The sequence below is a fragment of the Triturus cristatus genome, chromosome 5_2 (genome assembly GCF_964204655.1).
Source record: "Triturus cristatus chromosome 5_2, aTriCri1.1, whole genome shotgun sequence".
In the NCBI taxonomy this organism is placed as follows: domain Eukaryota; kingdom Metazoa; phylum Chordata; class Amphibia; order Caudata; family Salamandridae; genus Triturus; species Triturus cristatus.
Window position 1 is genome coordinate 973,229,627 of NC_140588.1, and position 13,098 is coordinate 973,242,724.

The 13,098-nt window shown below is 41.0% G+C and overlaps 1 protein-coding gene across 17 annotated transcripts in view; it reads right to left on the reverse strand.

Annotated features, from left to right (window-relative positions):
- Positions 1-13,098, reverse strand: part of DCX (doublecortin) — a 392,216-nt gene that overhangs the window by 363,200 nt on the left and 15,918 nt on the right. The gene's annotated exons all lie outside the window — the stretch shown is intronic.

The following is a 13,098-nucleotide window of genomic DNA, read 5'->3' on the forward strand; positions in this document are numbered from 1 at the left end:
GTTATGTGGGCACGATAAGAGGCCTGAGTTGTTACTGCAGATTAGCACATGCCCGCCTCTTTCTTGGAGCGCATATTTCTTGCAGCAGTTTGCAACATCTCAACAGCAGAATATATTCGGCTGTAAACCAACACAGCTCATTTTGTAGCAACGCGCTCTCTGTATCGACCTTGGATCACACTGACAGCATTTCTAAATGTTATATACCCACTTCCCTAATAATAATTGCAAAGGTTGGTGCCTTCAGCAAGCCAGTGATTGAACAGGAAGAATCCTCTGCCCTACCATTCCAAGGACTTGCCTTCGCTCGCTAACAGATCCTCTGCAAGACGCAATATCTTTGGTAATTGTTTAGGAAAGATGGTTGGAAATCTCCATTCGCCTGCAATTTGTGATCTGAGCTGAGTCTTAAACAGAATCCATCACCTAGCGCTCTGATGTGGCTGTCTTACATATATCGATTAATAAATGACTTCATTTGACAAGGTAGTTTTACAACTTGCATTCACAACTAAAATGTTATGGTATGGAGCGCAGTTGATGTGGGAGTTAATTTATAGACCTGCCTTTGCCATTTTTAGATCTTTATCGCTGAGCTTGGCCCAACAATACTTGGAGATCTCACCCGTAGGAAAAATTGATGAAAGAAGTGCTCTCCTAAGCTGTTTATCCAGGAACGGACCAATAAGATATTTTGGGACAATCCCTTCTAGGGACTTCGAGACCAGATGGAAGAGTCTCCTTTTTAGGTCGGGGTGTTGACAGCACAGCTGTCAAACAGACCTACTGCTAACAATATACATAGAAAGGGCTTTGGGTCAACCCCTTTCAACCATTGGCTTAACTCGATCAGCCTCTTTCTGCCACTGGCTTGTGACTTTGTCAATTATATCCTGGCCCAGCTCCGTGAAATATTCCTCTCTCCTAATGCTGTTTTCTGTTTGGGTGCATCATTCTGTCTCCAGTGAAGTCAAAGCATTGAACTGCACGGGGACTACTTTGCAACTATAGCTATCGCTTTCCGCTCTTGTGGTTCCCTTCTGTGTGTCTCTCTCTAGTGCGCTGACGTTGCCTGCTTTAGCACAGTAAACTCAGACCTATTGGCTGGGCCAATGCTTATTAATCTAGGAAGCCACCTGCAGCCCACCCAATTCATTATGATAGCTGGTAATATGATCATATTTCAGCGAGCCTCTGTTCTGGACAGCTTGTAATTTGTTTAGTGGTCTCTGTGGTATATAAAACTAGACTGATAGAGAGTAATATGATTTGAAAGGCATCCTTTAAGTTTGTGCTGTGCTATTTTAAATAATGGGTCAATTCTAGATATATTAAAAATTAGTTTTTTTTAAACCTGTGGCTCAAATAAAACATTTCTGTCAAAACTTTCTGTCAGGGCTAATTGTTTACAGGGAAATGTCTCAGAGCAGTAGGACAATCAAAGCCCAAAGAAGTAGTGTCATTTCTAACTATTACCAGGATTTCCCACTTCCGGCATTAAAACAATTAAATGTCTGTCAACTATGATTTTACAGCCTGTCCACACTGAGATGCTGAACTAATATTAAAGGATTCCTGTTATGTCTAAGTGTGTTATTGGTGCACGTTTGATACCATTCATCGCAAACGCTTCATATCAGAAAAGATCATATGTTGATAAAATTTTGCAGTATCACTGCAATGGTGCTCCAAGGGGGATACAAAGAGTGGCACACAAAAGAGGGTGAATTATCTTTAAACTTAATTTACAACTGGGTTGCCTTTTGAACTTGCACTTGTACATAAAGTTTAAAGACAATTCACCCTCTCTCGTGTGCCACCTTTTGTCGTCCACTCTGGGAACCAGTGTGAACGTAGGAACTGAAGGTCATGACGATTGGACTGCTTCTGGTTATATATATATATATATATATATATATATATATATATATATATATATATATATATATATATATATATATATTCACTGAAAAAACCATAGGTTTCACACACGTTATAGTTAGGAATTAGCATTTAAAAAACCTTGCAAATTCACTTAAAAAACCATAGGTTTCACACATGTTATAGTTAGCTGGACATTTCACTCGTGAAAAACCATTGAAATTCCCCCGTTATAGTTAGTGCAGGCAACTATAACTCACGCGACCGCAATCCTCTGCTGATGACGTCAGATATTACATCACTGTATTTAGACACTTATTTACCCATGTCTTCTTCCATTAATTTTTAGCTATACATATATTACAATTATTTTTTTTCACAAAGACACATATGTCATCAGTGATGTAATATCTGACGTCATCAGCAGAGGATTGCAGTCGCGTGAGTTATAGTTGCCTGCACTAACTATAACGGGGGAATGTCATTGGTTTTTTACGAGGGAAATGTCCAGCTAACTATAACATGTGTGAAACCTATGGTTTTTTAAGTGAATTTGCAAGGTTTTTTAAATGCTAATTCCTAACTATAACGTGTGTGAAACCTATGGTTTTTTCAGTGAATTTGTATGGTTTTTTAAATGCTAAGTTATGTATTTATTAATATCAGGTTCTTCACCGTGCGCGCCCACCGAGCGCTGTGGGCGCTCGGTGCGCTTCGCGCACCGAGCACCCACGATGCGTGGTGCGTGCCGTTCCGTGCGTGCGCAGCCCGCGCTTTTTCGAAAAAAAACATGTTTTTTTCATCCTTGGGGGTCCTTCAGTGACCCCCTGACAAAGGCTAGGGGGTCAGGAACTGTCCACCCTGCCCCCTTTTCACGTTCTCCACCTTTGTTTTTCACTGCCTCAGACTGTGAGAGACAAAATGGCGGCCGACTCTTCCTGATTTTGACCGATTCGAATGTTTACTGACATCTAACAACCAATGAGAATTGCGCTCGCGCACGTCACCGGCCTATAGATATGTATGTACTTTTAACTGCAAATTTCTCAGGAACTACTGAACAGATTGACTCCAGATATGCAAAAGGCACATCCCTGACCTGAGGACTACCTCTTTGCCAAATTTAAAGTAATTCTGTTCAGCCGTTTGGGCTGTACCTTGAACTAAAGGTCCCTATGGAAAAATGCATGGGAAAAAACGCGTTTTGGGACCCCCCTTTTTTCTCAGCCCCCGCTTGACGAATCCCCCCGAGACTTTCAGGGTAGGAGCGGAGCGGAGCGCCCCACCTATTTTGAAAATTTCGCGAGGATTCATCAATCGGCGCCAAAGTTATTCCAAATAGAATGTTGCGGATTTCCTATGGAAACACGGTCCTAACTATAACTATCTACTGGCGACCGCCAGTAGATAATATATATATATATGTGTCTAAACATTGGCATCTAGTACGTAGTGACCCAGTTCTGAGCAAAATTGTCCAAAAAAGACCACAGCTGACATATAGACGAGCTACTAGTTTCAAACAAATGCTTGTTAGCAATGTTTTAAAAACTCCCCCTACTAAAACGGCAGCTACCATGTGGCTATCAAAAAGAGAAGGTTTTGTTAAATGCATGAAATGCAAAGCTTGTGTACATGGCATCAATACTGCCAAATACACAACCGGCTTGTCTGACAAGGCGTTTAAGATCAGAGGACACTATACATGCAAGACTGATCATGCTGTATATGTGTTACAATGCCCTTGTGGACTAAGATATGTGGGCAGTACGATCTTACCTGTTCACAAACAGATACTTCAACATCTGAGAGCCATCAAAAATGGCGACAAAGCCTACCCAGTAGCTCGACACTTCGAGCAATTCCATCAGAAAAATATAACTGGTCTGTCGTATTTTGTAATTGACTCTGTGAAATTGAGCATTAGAAGAGGAAATCGGGAGAAAACATTGAGAAAATTGGAATCCTCATATATAATTAAATTAAATTGCAAAGTACCATCAGGTTTAAATATGGAGGAGGATCTCCATACACATTTGTAGATTATGTAGATTATGAGAGCTTTTTCCCTTTACAGTTTTTAACCATTTTGTTTATTTATGTATGCGATAGCATGACATGAATATTATGTTAATTTAAAACAGATTGTTTTTTACACAGGGTGTAACACACTAGAAGGGTCATATAAATTGTTCAATTAACTACCTTTACGATTAAGCCCACTTGGGCTTTATACCACACGTCACTTACTGTCTTTATCCGATTTGCTAAACAAAGTTTACAACTTTGAACATTTGTGAATGGGTGAAGCCATTAACTATTTGAAAAATTATTTTCTCGTTTTTACGTGTGACACTCACATGATTATAAGATTACACTAATTAATATAAACGAGGACAACAATATGTATAACCTGTAAAATGCATTTGTTAATTAATTTGTATTTTTGAAATCGGTTATATTGATGCATTTAAGCATTGAATTTGTGAAAACTACGAGTCTGTTTTCTAACACACTATTGTGGTAGTTTCAATCATGTGACAGGAGCCTTCTGTGTTCAAAATGGTGATGAACTTTATTGTAGACTGTTGGTGAACAAGCCTGCAAGTCAGGCGAAACGCGTCCAGCAGCTGACAATTAAAATCGTGTTATTCAGCAAGACACGGCGTCGTCATCTTTTCACTTAGATGAATTGAACTTTTGGAGATATATATATATATATATATATATATATATATATATATATGTGTGTGTGTGTTTTTATTAAACAAATGCCCTTGAGCTCTAGGGCAGCACTCAACAGTTCGCCTTTTTGTATATCAGCTTGCCGTGATCTTCCCGCTGTAAATTGCTGATGCCTGATGCGTTTCTACGGCTCACGCCATTTCTTCAGAGGCATTAAAGCTGTCAAGTGGCGCTGTGGATGCTCTTTTACATATTTAATTTTCAGGCGTGTTTTTATTGGTTATTTGCCCCTCGTGGGGCTCGCTAAGTGCGTGCTGATATTCCAAGGCCTGTTGGGACATGTAGTCCTTTGAGCAATACATTATTTTCCCTCAGTGGGGTCCCAGCGCTGACTTGTGATATTATCGCTATATTAAAACCTTTGTAGGTAGTAGGAAGTCCGTGGCAAGACTCTCTTCATATTTGACTCCCTGTGCTGAATGGCTCGGACATAGTTCCCGCTGTTTCCTGTCCAGGGAAGACATGGCTTGGCAGTTCGGGCTGGACTGTTCCCATGAGGCACAGGGTCAGACTGATTTGCATATGGCCATGTCTGAACTGGGGTGGTGGAGTGAGCTAAAGAATGATGATGGATTAAACCCAGATCGGTTGATTGGGGGTGAGTGCTTGCAATGTTCAACTCTCTGTCCATCATCTCCTTTGGTTTTGCATTGTTCACCCTAAGTTGGCAGGGCATGCCCAGACGTGGGTCCAGGGCTCACTTTGCCACTGGATTCAAGCTAGCCTGGCTGATGACGGCTGATTAGCCAGAAACCGGTCCCAGGATACTTGTTTCCGGTCCAGGGAAGACATGGCTTGGCAGTTCGGGCTGGACTGTTCCCATGTGGCACAGGGTCAGACTGATTTGCATATGGCCATGTGTGAACTGGGGTGGCGGAGTGCGCTACAGAATGATGATGGATTAAACCCAGATCAGTTGACTGGGGGTGAGTGCTTGCAATGTTCAACACTCCGTCCATCATCCCCTTTGGTTTTGCCATAGTCTTACATGACCTAGTGATAGGGCACCTTTTTCCTAAAACCCCTTCCATCTCCTACAGAAAAACAGCTTCAATGGGAAATGCATTAGTAAAAAGCAGCCCAGAGGATATACAAACCGCAAGAAAAGGGTTTTTTAAATGTGCCACGTGTAATGCCTGCAAATATGGAATTACTAAGAGCACATACCATACAGCTTATAGCGAAAAAATGCAGATCATCAAGAAACACCTCACGTGTAAAATTGACTATGTTGTCTATATATTGGAGTGCAGTTGCGGCCTCCAGTATGTAGGCAGCACTAAACTCCAGGCACATAAAAGTATCCTGCAACATACCAGAGACATAGTTAACATGGATTCTACCTACCCGGTGGCAAGGCAGTTTAAGGAAATGTATAACAGTGATTTAAGGTATTTTCAATATTTTTTAATTGACGCTGTCTTTGCACACAAAAGAGGAGGTAACCGGGAGGAGAAGCTGAGGAGTTTAAAAACTAGGTACATTTTTTAACTAGATACTATGTTACCAGGAGGTCTGAATACAATGGAGGATTTACATACATATCTGTAAATTATATAGGGGTTTTTATGGTGAATTTTGAAATTAGAGTGTTTTAACCAATAGGTATTCTCCAATTTTGCTTTAGAACGAGTCTTTTATAGCATGTAATTATTTGGTGCATTTATGCTAAAAAATATATATTTCAGGAATTTAGGGTTTTAGCTACATTAAATAGTAAGATTTTCAACAACTTGTGTATATATATATATATATATATTTGATGTACAATTTCTATTTATTATGATCTTATATGTATGGTTTTTTACAAATATTTATGTATATTGATATACTTGTACATTTATATTTATTTGTATTCATGCACTGTAGCCACCTTGAATTCTTGTTATAATTAGGAATTTATTCCTAATATTATATTGAATGCACTCGTAATATACTTTCTTGAGAGAGGATTTCTCCCTATTCATTTGATAATAATTTTTAAATCTGCAGTTGCACCTGTTTTGCAAAATTAAGCACTTTTTAGGCATTAAGCACTTTATATATTCTGGCTGGGCAGGATTTTTTCACTCACATAGATTTTTTCATTCGGATATGCTTTCTAGTTTGCTCTTCACAATGAAATTATATACATGTGATGAATATGAATTTTGGATATTCAAATCGGAAAATTGACAAATGTAACAAAAAGCAGAAAAGAAAATATAACAAAAATAGAAAGATAAAAAGAAGGGAAGAAAAAAATAAGTAACCAAATGTATTTATACAGTGATGAAGAAATGGTGATAATTAATTAGTATTATGCATTAGTATTTCTTCCATGGTTATTTATCACATGTTGAACACTCAGCACTTTAAATGACGGACTGTTTGTAGTAACGTTGTCATGTGATCAAGGCCGGTCATCGGCTGAAACGTGTAATGGCAACAACAACTTTTCGGGCTTAATTAAGAAGATTGCACTTATCTGTGGTCTGCACTCGTTCTTTTCAGAGAAGAAGATGACGAGAGTTGGTGATATGTGTATATATATATATATTCACTTAAAAAACCATAGATTTCACACAGGTTATAGTTAGGTGGATATTTCACTCGTAAAAAACCAATGAAATTCCCCCGTTATAGTTAGTTCAGATAACTATAACTCGCGCGCCCGCAATCCACTGCTCATGACGTCACATATTACATCACTCATGACATGGTCAGTGGCATCACTCATGATATCACTGATGACATCATCCTTGTGATAGAGTGGCGGTCGTGCGAGTTATAGTTATCTGAACTAACTATAACGGGGGAATTTTGTGGGTTTTTTACGAGTGAAATATCCACCTAACTATAACCTGTGTGAAACCTATGGTTTTTTAAGTGAATTTGCAAGGTTTTTTAAATGCTAATTCCTAACTATAACGTGTGTGAAACCTAAAGTTTTTTAAGTGAATTTGTACGGTTTTTTAAATGCTAAGTTATGTATTTATTTATTTATTTATTTGTCAAGGTTTTTCACCGCGCGCGCACCGTGCGCGCACCCCGCGAATTAAAAAAAAAAATGTTTATTTTCCCTTGGGGGTCCTTCTGTGACCCCCTGACAAAGGCTAGGGGATCAGGAACTCTCTTCCCTGCCCCCTTTTCACGTTTTCCACCTTTTTCCCCCTTTCCTTTTCAGTGCGAGAGACAAAATGGCGGCCGACACTTCCTGATTTCGACCGATTCGAATGTTTACCGACATCTAACAACCAATCAGAATTTCGCTCGCGCATGGCATGGTGCGCGCACGTGCGCCCACAGTGCGCGCACGGTGCGCGCGTATAGATATTTATATGCTTTTAAATGCTATTTTCTCAGGAAATACTGAACAGATTGACACCAGACCTGCAAAAGGCACTTCCCTGACCTGAGGACTACCTCTCTGCCAAATTTCAAGTAATTCTGTTCAGCCGTTCGGGCTGTACCTTCGACTAAAGGTCCTATGGAAAAATGCATGGGGAAAATGCGTTTTGGGACCCCCCTTTTTTCTCGGCCACCGCTTGACGAATCACCCCGAGACTTTCAGGGTAGGAGCTGAGCGGAGCGCCCCATTTGTTTTGAAATTTCGCGAGGATTCGTCAACCGGCGCCAGAGTTATTCAAAATAGAATTTTGAGATTTCCTTATATATATATATATATATATATATAATATATATATAACATATATATATTATATATATATATATTGTGGGACACAGACATGGATAGATGCAGTGACGTATTCCGGGGCTCATGACGAGATTGAAATGGTGCAGAAATTATGGAGGGCAATCATGTTAGGTACATTCAGGATTGCAACATCTAGCATGCAACGTGTTGGCTCATCCAGAGCGGTCCAATCAGGACCCACAATAACGCTAATAAGGACGTTGCAGCCCATCATGCCCTCTTTGACCGCAAGCAGCCTCTGATAAAGAGTTATCTCGAAACGCGTCAGGCGGCGGTCTGCTGCTTGATTTTACTGGAGTGTGTCCTCTCACCAATAAAGGCTTTTACTGGGGAAAAAGAGGTCTGTGGCTCGAGTGCTGCTTCTTTTCGGACCCCCACTGAGCGGGAATATATGTATATGTATATGTATATATATATATAAATATGTGTGTGAGTACAAAACCAGTGAAATTGCACCAGCTATAGCTATCTTAAATAACTGTAACTCATGACCTAGAGTAACTATAACTTGCACCAGCAATCCACAATGTTGTCATCAATTATGTAATTTCAGATGTTACATTCATGTTTTCAATGATGCCACAGAAACAGTCTTGAGAGATGCAATATGGGATATAGTCAACACTACATGGTGAGGGAGCGAGTTATAATGACCTTTTTACTTTATATTGGTAGGTATAGTCATTGCACAGCCTGAAGGTTATGTTATTACCATTTGTTTAGCACAGAATCTACTACTGATATTGCACTCAGTGATTCTTGTAGTCGCGGGATGAATGTTCTAATAGTTCCGAGCTTTCAAAAGCAGACAATAATAAATGCATTTTTGCATACTATTGGGCCCATTCATGTAGCTCTGGGGAAAATTCTGTATCTCATTCATAACTTAATTTATGGTTAGGAAGGTGTAAATTACAACATTTTCATAGATGGTATTTTTTTCTAAGTGCAGTGCCTTTGTAACATTTGCTATTCATGCACTGCCTATCTAGGTCTATGGTGTCCACTATCCAAGATCAATGATTTTTGGATCAGTGCTACATGCTAAGTAGGATTAAGAGAATCCATACATTCTAAAAATATTGCTGATTACATATTACAAATATGTAGACATTTTTTCTTACTTGGTCCCTCTTCCCACAAATATCTTACAAAATATATATTCAGATTTATGCACTTCGCCACGTATTCTGCACACCTTTCACAACGTATATTTTGTCTTAAATTAGGTGCATCGATAAGTGTAGCAAGGGAACTACCCAACCTTTTTGAATACCTAAAGAATGACAGACCCAATTCACATAGCATTTCAGTCACCCCGCTACAAAATAATCTAATGGATTCATGAATATTCATTGCCTCGAGCCAGCTTATTACCATGGCCGGACTTAGACTTGATCTTCACTTCCTTCAACTTCAGTTTAATTTGACATCTCTGACCACAGTTTGGTCAAATCACTCTTGAATGTTTCTCTTTCCCGCAGCTCCTCTTATCCTGGTCAAACTAGCCAGTGACAATGTTTCCATTGCATTAGAAGTTGAATTCCCCTTGTCAAGCCCTAATCCTAACAACACTTTTCCAGTTCATACCTCTTGGTGATGACAGCAGTATACTGATTTGCTCCCATTAAACCATTTTCTTCCTGCTCACGCCCTTCTGCTATTTAGTTTATAGATGTCTTAGCTGCTGTAAGGTACTTGGTGAAACTCTTTTATACCTTCGTACTCAAAACATATTAGATGAAGTTACAAACGGTCCACACAGGCCCACTGCCTCTGCTACTGATTATGTCAAATTGCTGTAGTTCCCCCAACCCACCATCTTTGGCTCTCTGTGAATCCCTTGCGGTCTTTTTCATCCAAAACTGATAAGATGCTCACTGCGGTCAGAGACAAACAGTTGGATGAAGAAAAGTTAAGGCAGCTGGGCCGCTCTCGAAGTGGCTGACGTCCCTCAACGGATGCTTGGTTCTGGTGTAGTGAGAGTCTGGACTGGACCGTAGCTGTTGGTGTTTGGTGCAGGGCATCTGGTGCCCCGCGGGTTGGTACTGCACAGCTCCAGTTGGTCCTGGTGTCTTCACACTCGGTGGGGAGAAAGATCTGATCTTCCAGAGCCATGAGTACCTTCTCCTGGTCATCTGCAGCGTTGATTGGGCTAGGGAGCTGCAAGGCGGTGGACCAGATTTTGCTTGCCGGTGGCTGTGGACTGCAGGGGAGTAGCTCCCCTACTCCAAGGGAGACTTTCGGTGTTTGTTGAAGTGCCGGAAGGCTACCCAAGACTTTGGTAGTTCTCCCGCTTGCAGGATGAGTCACTCTGCTGAGATTGTTGAGAGAAGGCTGAGGACAACAGGGGTTGGCTCCAAAGTCTTGCTGTAGTTCTCGCTAGACAGGGACTCTTCTTCATCCTTCTTCTGTTAATCCATTGAATCTAAACCCTGACCCTAGAAGGCTAATTCCATCCAAAGCAACATGGATGAATCTGAAAAGAGGGATCTATATCAGCTGGCCCATCCCAGGGCTGGTGCTGGCTGAATCTGGGCACACCGCCTCATTTAACTAATTTTCCCACCTGTCTTGCTGCCAAGAAATGGGGTCAGGGCAGGGGGGTAGGCACCTTAGCTATCTGGAGAGGCCTCGGGTCGCATAACAAAGTTGGCAGGGCCTTTGGAGCTTCCTCCCTGGAATGTTCATCCTGCTTGGAGGAAGCGTGAACACCTCTGCCCAGAACAGGCTTTGTTTCCGACCTCTAAGAGCAAAGGCTCTCACCTCAGGAGGTTAGAAACGTATCTGTATTCGCTGGCTGGTCAAGACCAGTCATTTAACACACTAGTAGACTGTAGGTTTTCAGGTGTTAATTTATTAATAAATCCAGCACTGGCATCAGTGTGGCGTTATTAAGATGAAACGTTTGGTACCAAACACCTTGGGGTACAGTGAAGCCATCATGTAGCTGGGGAACTCGTAATGACGAGTGTGCAGCCTGTCTGTGTACATGTATGGCTTCCCTATGCACTGGCAATATCTAAGGGTGAACTTAGTTATCACTGGAACATATCCAGTCTTGCAGATATGCCCGCACATGGGTATAGTGCACTCTGCCTTTGGGCTGTAAGGCCTGCCGTAGGGGTGTCTTACTTATGCTACATGTAGTGCTGGCTGGCATGGCACTCTTTAATTTTATCTGCACTAAGACACACTGGCTGCAATGGCAGTTTGTGTGAGCTTGGAGAGGGGGCGCTTAGGGTGGCCCAATTCGTGCTGCAGCTCATAGAGACCCTCTTTAGGTCCAATGCCCTAGGTACCAGGGGTACCACTTACTAGGGACTTAGAAGAGATCCTAAAGGGAGTGTCAACAGTTGTACAGTTTAGGAAAAGAACACTGGTGCTGGGGAACCCATTACATGTTCAGTCAAAATTGTACCACATACCAGACAAAAAGTGGGGGTAACCATGTCAAAAAAGGCACTTTCCTACAGCAATGTTTGCATCTTTTCCGCCTGCTACAGGTTTCATTTCCATAGTATCCAACAGGGGTCATCATTAAGCCCTACCTATTTCGATGCATATGTGGCTCCTTTGACAGCTTCCCTTATTAAAGGAGGTCTTTTTGACTTTGGTTTATGGTCTAAGCTGAAAACACTCGGATTATTCTGACTTTTGATGGCAATCTCAGTCCACACTAACTAACTTTCAGAAGTGTTTATCAGCTGTGGTTGACTAAATGAGTCAAACATTTGTTAAAAGAACCTCAGACAAGACTGAGGTACTTGTAGTGGGAGGGCATCTCTCTTGTCATGTTACTAGTAGCTCTATAGCCATGGCTCTCTCCGTCTCCTGTTCAAACAATGCACAACCTTGACTTTCTTTGGGAGTAGGCACCTCCTCTCTTGCATCTCAATTAATAATGTTTTAATTATTATCATGTTTTTCTATCAAAAATTTCCAAAATGTTTTTGTCTCTTTACCACACGCTTGACAATTCACTGTGATCCAGACAGTCATAACTATTTCATTTTTTGTACCTAGCCTGCCTGCTCATTTGATAAGCCATCTCCAATTAGTGAAACACTCTAAAGCTCATCTTCTGTTTGGCCTTCCTCAATCCTCTCCCATTTCTGGACACCCGGATAAATTTACAGTAGCTAAGCACTCTATATTCAAAAGCTCATGTTTCTTCAGAAAGCCTTTGTGCACTCTGTTCCCAGGAGATCTCTGAGGTTAACCTCGTCCAGATGTTCAGGATTCTAAGGCCTCACAAAGGTTATCACCCTTTCTAGTTCATCACTGAATAACTGTGGACCTTCTTCCCTTATCCCTAAGTACAATTTCAAACCTAGCAGTGCTTCCAGCGAACTCTTCTATCTGTTCCTCGTGTCTTCATGTTGCCTCATCACCAACTCTCCTTCATGAATATTCATGCACCTTCAAATGAACCTTTTTGAGTAGTTGTGTCTTATTCCAGGCTCAGGTTTGGCCTACTCATCTATTTCACGAGTAAGACATGCTGACTCAGAAAGAAAATGGTGATTCACCAATGTTTTTCCCGTAAGTAAGCATATCTTACTCCTGTAAATACACCAGTAAATCACATACAATCCTGTCCTAAGACACAACCACTCACAGACAATGCTTTGTGAAGCTGTGCTACCACTTTGTCACCGCACTCTAAATTTCAATTGCACGTGCATGCTCACTCCACAGAGAGGTGCCAATTCTTCCACACTCATTTGTAAACAATATGCGTAGACTGCACACATATGTTGCGTAAAGTAGGC